Source organism: Pituophis catenifer, unplaced genomic scaffold (genome assembly GCF_029215685.1).
Source record: "Pituophis catenifer annectens isolate HBS135680 unplaced genomic scaffold, rPitCat1.0.hap2 SCAF_9, whole genome shotgun sequence".
In the NCBI taxonomy this organism is placed as follows: Eukaryota; Metazoa; Chordata; class Lepidosauria; order Squamata; family Colubridae; genus Pituophis; species Pituophis catenifer.
Window position 1 is genome coordinate 17,484,736 of NW_027256889.1, and position 10,597 is coordinate 17,495,332.

The window sequence follows — 10,597 nt, forward strand, 5'->3', positions numbered from 1 at the left end:
GCATAAAGAGTAAATGGTGTGAATGGCAGGCAGGGTAAAGCCATGTCCGCGCTCAGGGTCATTGTGGTGTGAGGGAATTTGAATGTACTAGGGCTTGGGTAGGTGGGTGGGTGGGTAACCATTTCTTGCATGGCTCCATGTTTGTGTCCTGCAAGACAAAACGAATGTAACTCCATGTTTACTGCTAGTAACCAAAGCTTGTTTTGTGTTAAACTCTTGAATTTTAATTAAGTGGATAGGTGGGTGGGAGGGAAGGGGTGGCAATAACATGGCGATTGTTGGGTTCTTTTGGGCGGGGGGGAATGTCTTGGCTGCAGGACTTTGTCCAAATAAGCAGCTTTCCTGCTGATTTATGTCTTGCAGTGACATCGGAAATCCCCAACACTGCATCTCTCTCTCTCCCCGTTCCCATTTTTATACCAATTATGGAAAATGTTGGAAATGAATAAAGTTGATGGATAACCATGTGCTGTGTCTCCCTTCTTTTCAGCAAACAAAATCTTCCTTTGGGTCAAGACAATGGGCCTTATTTATAGGGCCGTGATGGCAAATCTAAGGCACGCGTGCCAGAGGTGACATGTAGCGAGCGCTCTCTCTGATGGCATACCAGCCATCACCCCAGTTTAGCTCCACTGTTCATGTGCGCATGCGTCCCACTGGCCAGCTGGTCTTCGGGTCTCTACCGAGCATGCGCCGGGGGGGCGTGTGCAGGGGGCCGCATGCACAGGTGTGTGGCGTGTGGGGGGCGTGCACATGCATGGGGATGGGACGCATGCCCAGGGGTGCAAGCGCATTACATTTTGGAGGTTCGGGGGCATTCACGAGTGCGCACGCACACTTTGGGCACTCGGTCCAGAAAAGGTTAGCCATCACTTATAGGGTGGTGAACCTTTTAAACACCGAGTGCCAAAAAGATTGTGTGAAAACATTGCACCTGCACGCGCTCATTGAGGCTGCACTCTGGAAAAGCTGAACTTCCAGGTTCTAGCGCACATGAGCTCTGGTGGCTCAGCAGACTAATTAACATCCACTTACATCTGTTGCCTGCAATTACTGCAAGTTCAAATCTCACCAGGCTCAAGGTTGACTCAGCCTTCCATCCTTTCTAAGGTAGATAAAATGAGGACCCAGATTATGGGGGCAATAAAATGACTTTGTATAAATATACAAAAGTATGAAGGCTATTGCTTAAAGCATTGTAAGCTGTCCTGAGTCTCCAGAGAAGGGCGGCATATAAATCAAATTAAAAAAAAACGTGCCTGACGATCAGCTGGCTGGCATGCATGTGCCAACCAGTTTTTAGCACTGCTGCGTGTGTGCCGGGATCACGCTCTGGAAAAACTGAACTTCCAGGTTCTGGTGCGCATGCCAGCCGGCACACATGCACATACTGCTTTTCGGCACTGCCGCACATGCAAAGGTCAGCTGATTGTCACTCACACATGCGCGCCAGAAACCCGAAATACAAACAGGCATGGCTTCGGGTGCCACTTCGGGAACACGTGCCATAGGTTCGCCATCACGGTTATAGGGCATACGTAAATGGATAAGCTGGGATGGGAAGCTAAACGTCTCGTGCGAATTCCAAAATCAATTAATTTAGAAAATTTATATATATGCCCGGTCACCTTAAATACATACCTTGTATAGCCCACAACTAACCGTGAAATATGCATTTTTTAAAAACCCCAAAAATAAGCGTAATTATATCAACCAAGGCATGATAAAAGAATGCAATGTAAAAATTATTAAAAGACTTAGTTGCAAGCAATCTCTGATCATTCGGGAATTCAGTGAACTCCCTCCTGTATTCTCAGTTGACATCTGAGAAGATTACGGTAAATGACAAAAATCCTTATGGCATTTAAAGGCAGAAAAATATAGAAAGCCTTTCACTTGGCAGCCACCTAAGACTCAATTATCTTTGATATGTGGATACCAGTGGTGGGTTGCTACCAGTTCTCCCCGATTCGGGAGAGCCTGTAATGGAAATCTTCATAGGAGAATTGAATCTTCATTCAATTCGCTTTGAATTTCATTTGGGCTCTCCCCTCCCACCCACCCCCCCACCCCCCCACCCCCGTCCCCGCAATGCAAACCGGTGGTAAAACTGATTAGAACCCACCACTGGTCTATTCATACCAAAGATAATTTGATATGTATAGACTTCAACTCCCAGAATTCCCCAGCCATTGGTCTTGAGAGAAAATCCCGGCCTTTGAGGCTCTGAAGGCCTAACAAAATGGCTGCCAGACTCATCTGAGATTGTGTGATGTTAGCACAGGGATGGGGAACATTTTGGGCTTAGCATGTCAAAAAGTTCAGAAAATGCTTACCTTGACACTCTCTCTCACAAACACACAAAAGAAACAATTGTCTACTCTCCCCCCTCCCCCCCCCAAAAAAATCTAGGCCACCCTGAACAGCCGCACTTGGGATCACCACCAAGTCTGGGCCTAAAATAGAGGATCTGTTTTACTCTTAAATCCCAGTATGGGCAGCTGTAAAAGAAAGGAGGATGTCTTTAGCAGAGATAGGCTAGATCTGCTACCAAAATGACATTTGGGGGTGGGGAGGAAACATGGTTTAATTCCAAATCAAGAAAGCATGCACAAGCAACTCTTGACAGACACCTTCCTAATTTACATGAGTATAAGGGTGAGGGTGGAGATGGAATTATAAAGCACAGTTGAACTTGCAAAATTCTGTTTCTATAGCTAATGACACTCTAGTAACTTTTGAGTCTGCCTTTGGAATGGATTTCATGAATTGATCTATGTAATGAAGTGACAGCAGCAAAAACAGTTGAAATGTCATCTTGGTCTTAAAGGACCAGGTTAGCGTCCCTCCCCAAATAATAGCTCTAGAAGATGCAGGCAACCATCAGTGAGGCAGTAGAGCCTTTATTTACTCTTTAGGTATTCAGCTTCCTCCTGCAACTCTTTGTTTCTTGAACCCATAAGCTTTTCCCTTTGATTTTATCAGTACGTAACTCTACACCCTTTTCCTATTATCAGTTGTGCCCGGTGGCACTTACTACTACTACCCATTAGAAGCTCCCCACACTGGCTGTGTTTGAGGAACATAAAATTAGTTTTCTGGTGAGACTTCCAATGACGGAACAATTCAGCTGCTGGCCAGGATCCCAGAGTGACACACCTGGGAACTGTCAACAGATGTCACACCTTTGCAACCGGATCTTTTTCAGCAGCTGGGAAGCAAAGGAACGGAAGAAAAGCCTTCGCTACAGCAATGAAGCCATGAGGTTCACCTTGGTCAAACAGGCTGCGAGTGTGAAGCGTGGCAGCCTCAGCTCATTCATTTCTTTCCAATGACCTCAGGATGGGGAGCCAGGCACCCCTTTTACCCACATTTGCCTCACTGACTAAGAAGGTGGGCTTCAGGAGGCAGCCATCTGGCCTGGGGTCAAGAAGTGAACTTGGCCTCAAAGAACTTCATAACTCAAGAAATGAGGATAAAAACGGTCCCAGTTTGGTGGGAGAAACCGTCCATCACAACTACAGCATGGACAAAAGAAGGAAGGAAGACGGGAAGCAAAAAATCATTGAAGGGTGAGTGTCCAGGAAAGGCCCAGAGATGCCTCTACACAGAATTCTCTAGCCCACCTCCTATCTGTCAGACTACAAATCTTAATTCCCCAGTCAACATGGTCCAGGGATATGGGAATTATAATTCAACTTCTGAAAGGCAACAGGCTGGGGATACAGTTAGCTGGTTTGAGTGTATTTCTTTCCAGCGTTGTATTTGCAAAAGATTTTTAAATTAATGATTGAACTGACCCATTTCCTGGAACTGCAGTACAGATAGTCCATGATCAACAATTTGTTTAGTGATTGAAGTTTACAACTGCACTGAAAAAAGTGACTGTTTTTCACACTTATGACTTGTTACAGCATCCCCATGGTCACATGATTAAAATCCAGACACTTGGCAACCGACTCACATTTATGACGGCTGCAGTGTCCCGGAATCATGCGATCTCCTTTTGTAACCTTTTAACAAGTAAAGTCAATGGGGCAGGCAGATTCACTTAATGACTGTGACAAGAAAGGTCATTAAATGGGGCAAAACCTACTTAAGAAATGTCTTGCCTAACAGAAAATTTGGGCTCAATTGTTGTAAGTCAAGGACTACCTGTTTATATTACAAACTAATCTAATTTTATATGACATAAGTCACCAACATCTACCCCTCCACCCCACGGCATACATATCTCATGTCTAGTATGCCCTGCAGATGCAGCCTCTAGATTCTTAACTAATCTTGTTAAATGCAGTGTGTTTGTAAACATAACCTAGAAACTCATAATGGGACTACTAGTGCATCCTGATATTATTACTCTAATTGTGAAATGATGGGAGTGAAAAAAAAGTGGAATCTTCATATGCAAAATAGTCCCAAAGTAGTTCCAGGCATCCTTGGATAAAATGTGTAAACTTTTATTGAAATTTGAAACAGAAGAAAAACAAGTAAATGTATGATGAAGTGAGCTGAGCATTTTGGCTATAATACAGAGAAGGAATAATGGGAAAATATGTGGTTGAAAGGACTGAAATTTAGACTATATTATAACCTTAAACAGAATTTATAAAAATGGTGTACTGTGCTTCAAATTTATGTTGGAAATGTGTACAGCATTTTTCTCTTATCATGCGTGGTGGACATGAAAAAAAGCTAGAAAAATCTGGATTCAAATGCATTTACTGATTCAGAGGATTTTAGATATCAATATATAATTCAGATCAGACATCTTTCTTTTGGATTGATGGACAAACACTTGGAAAAAAGTAATGGAAATTTGTTTTTATGTATAATAACTGCTGTGAGATTTCTGTATGCACAGAGATGGAAACATTTGGCCCTACCACAATGGAGGAATGGTTGGTGAAGATAAGTTGCCCAATAACTTGAGTTATTGGAATTTGATTCCTGGCTTGACAGTTCTCAGACATTCAGGAATCCTAAAGTTCTGACTTTGGATGTGTTTATTGCCTGAATGCCACAGAAAGACAAAATTCTGATGGTCGTTCTTGAATACACAACACCTGAACTGTGGCTCTAAGTCAGGCATGGATTTGTTGATGAGCATTAAGCTCAAATCCTGTTTGTTTGATTGATTGAAAGTATTGACTCAGCCTTCCATGGGTAAATGGAGGACCCAGATTGTTGGGGGAAAGATGCTGACTCTGTAAACCGTTTAGAGAGGGCTGTAAAGCACTGTGAAGCAATATATAAGTCTAAGTGCTATTGCTATCAGGAGCCCTGGTGGCATAGTGGTTAGAATGCAGTATTGTAAGATAATTCTGCCCACTGCCAGCAGTTCGACTCTGATCAGCTCAAGGTTGATTCAGCCTTCTATCCTTCCGAGGTGGGTAAAATGAGGACCCAGATTGTTGGGGGCAATAGGCTGACTCTGTAAACTGCTTAGAGAGAGCTGTAAAGCACTATGAAGCAGTATATAAGTCTAAGGGCTATTGCTATTGCTATTCAAGCAACCTCTTATTTTATAAAAAAAATAGGAAATGCCATAATTAAAGCCCCCCTTTTGGTTAACACACTATTCCTTAGACTTGTATTGTTCTTCATTGCTTTCACTGTCCCCATCGTCTTGATGGTGAGGGGACATCATTGCTGTCATTTTCAATTGAAGAAATAATGCTTTATAATATAATAACTCACTGATATGGGAGGAGAAATTAGGAGTGGTGAAATTGAACTCTCTGCTGTCTATTTGGTCTCTGGTTTGCAGGCCTTATACTGACTACTCATTCTTTTTTAAAAAAACAAAATTATTTGTGTAATAAAAGAGTACTGCATATTTCAAACAATGCATGAACTGAGCACATATGTTTTCATACAAGTTTTTGGCAGCTTAATTTTTTCTTAAAAGAACATGCAGGGTTCCAATTCTGTGAAAGATGCTAATACACACATTGCTACTTTATCCTCAAGGAAAGTACAGGTAATCCTTGACTTACAGCCATTCGTTCAGTGACTGTTCCAATGACACTGAAAAAAATGACCTACTACCAGTACTTGCACTTACAACCAATGCAGAATCTGTATGGTCATGTGATCAAAATTTGGGTGCTTGGCAGTCAGTATGTATTTACAACAGTTACAGTATCCAATGGGATTGCCGTTTGCAACCTTCCCACTTGGCTTCTGGCAAGCAAAGTGAATGGGAGGAGGTTAACAGAGTTGGAAAGGACCTTGTAGGTCATCTAGTCCAACCCCCCGTCCAAGCAGGAGACCCTGAACCAGGGGTGAAATGGTCCCGGTTTGGACCGGATCGCCCGATCCCGGGTAGCGATAGTGGCGGGTGGTTCGGAGAACCGGTAGCAAAAATCCCTGCGCTTCCACCACCATGCCCAGCTGAGCCGTACGATCAGAGGCTTTTTTTTTTTAGCTTTTAAAAGCATTTTTTCTACAACCTCTTCCGACGGAAAAAAGTTTTTAAAAGTAAAAAAAAAAAGCCTCTGATGATCGCGCGGCTCAGCTGGGATCGTCAGAGGCTTTTCAAAGCATTTTTTTCTGCAACCTCTTGGCCGAAGAGGTGGTAAAAAAAATGTTTTGAAAAGTCTCTGACGATCCCAGCTGAGTTGCCTGATCGGCAAAGGCTTTTCAAAGCATTAGAAAAAATGCTTTGAAAAGTTAAAAAAAAAAAAAGTTGGCCATGCCCACCCAGTCACATTACACCCTCCCCACCAAGTCATGCCCACAGAACAGGTAGTAACAAATTTTACATTTCACCCCTGCCCTGAACCATTTCTGACAGATGGCAGTCTAGTCTCTTCTTAAAAGCTTCCAGTGATGAAGCTCCCACAACTTCTGAAGGCAACTTCTGTCCCATGGGTTGATCTCCCTGTCAGAAAATTTCTCATTATTTCTAGGTTGAATCTCTCCTTGATCCGTTTCCATCCATTATCCCTTGTCTGGCCTTCAGGTGCTTTGGAAAATAGCTTGACCCCCTCCTCTCTGTAGCAGCCCCTCAAATATCGGAACCCTGCTATCATGTCTCCCCTTCACTTGACTAGCTTTGCCCAGTTCCTGCAACTGTTCATCATATGTTTTAGCCACCAGTCCCCTAACAACTAACAACTGCATGATTCACTTAGCAGCTGCAATGATTCACTTAACAACCATGGTAAAAAGTCATAAAATTGGGAACGACTCACTTAACAACAGAAATTCTGGCCTCAAATGGTGGTCATAAGTCCAGAATTACCCATACTGCATTTCAAAGCAATGTGTGCAGTTCTTCTTTGAAACAAAGAAAGCTTGCACTTGAAAAAGTAAACAGACTCCTTTTAAAATCTAGGTTTAAATAATTGCCATCATCTTGCTTTTCAATTATGTAACCTCTGGAACATTTTTAGGCATCAATTTATTTTTCCAAACCGGTTTTCTGGAACAGTTTTCTTGTTATACGCCACTTGGTGGCTTCCAAATTTCAGCAGGGAATTGAAATTCAGGGACAAATTCATAATGGATGAAGGGAAGGAACAAAATAGTTCATTGAAGCCCCCTCCTCTCCACCTTAGTTGCTAACTCTGGCTCTAAACAAGCCTCATAGTTACTGAATAGCCAAAGTCTGATGACAAATGTTGATTTGATTCAGCATCCGTGACAAAGCGAATGTCGCCAGCGTGTCTGCAAGAGTTCAGCTACCTTTATTGCTCTCCTTCGCACTTTGAAAAATGCTAACAATGTGCCACTGGCCATGTTGCCAGGGCATTATGGGACTTGGAATCCGAGATGCCCAGAGGCTACTAAGTTCAGAAAAGTTGGCGTAAGCACTTTCAATTGTTTCAGGAAACAGGCAGCAGCTGAGTCACCGCATGGATCTTAGAGGGATCATCTTTCCGATTCTATTTTGGTTTCTACCCCAAGGCATTTTTTGGGGGGGTGCTGTTTTACTTCCCCTTTTGCCTGTGATCAGTCTTCCCTGCACTTCTCCTGGCTTCTGCAATCCTTTGGAATCCATTCGGTCACCTAACTCCAGTCTTGAGAATGTCAGAATTTTGCGCTCAAAATGTATTTAAATTATTTACAAGGATAGCTTGTCTATCCTGTTCAATTGTGGAGGATTCTCATTTGGCGCCTTAAAAGATGAAAGCGTGCGGTGAAAATGAAGAGAGCAAAATAAGCAGGAATTAAATGCGCACCCAGCCAACAGCAAATAATAACAACAGCAGAATTAATAGTATGACCTTATATCAGTCTTAAAATATATGTGCTGGAATGAGGAAATACAAAATGCTTTCTCTGCAGGAAATAGGGCTACTGCATACAGGTAGTCCTCGACTTACGACCACAATGGAGCCCAACGTTTCTACTGCTAAGTGAGACATTTGTTAAGTGAGTTCTGTCCCATTTTACAACCTTTCTTGCCACAGTTGTTAAGTGAATCAACTGCACTTGTTAAAATAGTACCACCGCTGTTAAGCGGATCCGGCTTCCCCATTGACTTTGCTTGTCAGAAGGTTGCAAAAGGGGATCAGATGACACCCCCCCACACGACACTGCAAGTGTCGTAAGTATGAGTCAATTGCTAAACATCTGAATTTTGATCACGTGACCAGAGAGATGCTGCAAGGATTGTAAGTGTGAAAAATGTTCATCAGTCACTTTCTTTTTAGGGCCATTGTAAATTTGTATGGTCACTAAATGAACTGTTGTAAGTCAAGGACTCCCTGTACTACTGAAAACTACCCCCTACCATGACATTTTGGTGTGGTAGCTAAGATACTGGACTAGAAGACTGAATTCTAGCTTTCCCTTTGGCATAAAAACTAGTGTACAGCTAGTTTTCAACTTAAAACCATGTGACTGTTCGAAATCATAATGGCACTGAAAAAAGGGGAGTTATGAACTGTTTTTTAGACAGGAGGGAGGGAGGGAGGGAGGAAGGAAAGGAAGGGAAGGAGGGAGGGAGGGAGAAAGAGGAGGGAGGAAAGGAAAGAAGGAAGGAGGGAGTGGGGAGGAGGGAGGAAGGGAAGGAAGGAGGGTGGGTGGGAGGAAGGAAGGAAGGAAGAAAGGAAGGAAGGAAGACTCGGAAGTTCTGGTAAAAACTGTAGTTCAGCAATAAGGATGGGAGGGAGGGAGGGAGGAAGGAAGGGAAGGAGGGAGGGAGAAAGGAAGGGAAGGAAGGGAAGGAGGGAGGGAGGAAGGAAGGAAGGGAAGGAGGGAGGGAGGGAGGGAGGGAGGGAGGGAGAAAGAGGAGGGAGGAAGTTAAGGAAGGGAGGGGGGAGGAGGGAGGAAGGGAAGGAAGGAAGGAGGGTGGGTGGGAGGAAGGAAGAAAGGAAGGAAGGAAGAAAGGAAGGAAGGAAGAAAGACTCAGGGGTTCTGATAAAAACTAGTTCAGTAATAAGGATGGGAGGGAGGGAGGGAGGGAGGAAGGAAGGGAAGGAGGGAGGGAGGAAGGAAGGGAAGGAGGGAGGGAGGGAAGGAGGGAGGAAGGAAGGAAGAAAGGGAAGGAGGGAGGGAGAAAGGAGGAAGGAAGGGAAGGAAGGAGGGAGAGTGGGAGGAAGGAAGGAAGGAAGGAAGAAAGGAAGAAAGGAAGACTCGGGAGTTCTGGTAAAAACTGTAGTTCAGCAATAAGGATGGGAGGGAGGGAGGGAGGGAGGAAGGAAGGAAGGAAGGAAGGAAGGAAGGAAGGAAGGAAGGAAGAAAGAAAGAAATACCTCCAGCCTTGCAAGATTCAGCGAATGTAACTTCACAATAAAGGCAGAGCTAGTTTTCTCAGCTGTGCTTCTTGTCTTGACTGCATCACAGGCTGAGTGGCTTCATCGTACTTTAATCGTAGCTTTATTTATCTTTTAGGATACCAGCTAGAGGGGAGAAAATACTACAGCGTTCGAGGCAGGAGCTCTTGGCTCTTGACTTATGACATACTGCAAAGCATACATAAACACACATGGACGAGAGAGAGTAAGCCACAATTGGCGGGGCTCATTACATATGCCCCTGAACCAGTGTGGCTGGGTTCATCAAGCCAAGCCAGCCACATTCATTCTTAGTCTACTCTACTGGTCGAGAGAGAGAGAGAGAGAGAGAGAGAGAGAGAGTGGGGAAAAAACTTGCCCTTGGCAATCTGAAGCAAAAATTAAGCCAGCTGATGCTGCCCAGAGCAACACAACCTACCATCCTTGCGCTGCATCCTCGCTGGAGCTATGTCTTTTAAGAGCGGGAACCCCAAATACTCGGAAAGGACCAGGTTGACGGTCTCTAACAGGAAGAGGTATTAAAGCAAAGATGAACCACTGAGCTAACAGCCGTTGCGATCTCTCTACTTTCCCTAAATTCAAGGCTTTATTTTAACCTTTTTTTCCTCCAGAGCAAGGGAGAAGGATGTGCGCTCTGCCCGTGGGAAGCGTGTTGCTGCAGAGTCCTCGGCCTTCAAGAAGCGGCAGAAGTCAACCTCAAAGGTCAGCCTTACTGCTTTCCAAGGCAGATTGCACTGGAAAAAAAAAAAATGTTTTCTTTGCAGGGAACTTTGGGAGGTGGAGGGTGGTTGGTATATCATTCCAGCATTGCATTTGTCAACTTCGGCAACTTGAAGACGGGAGGACTT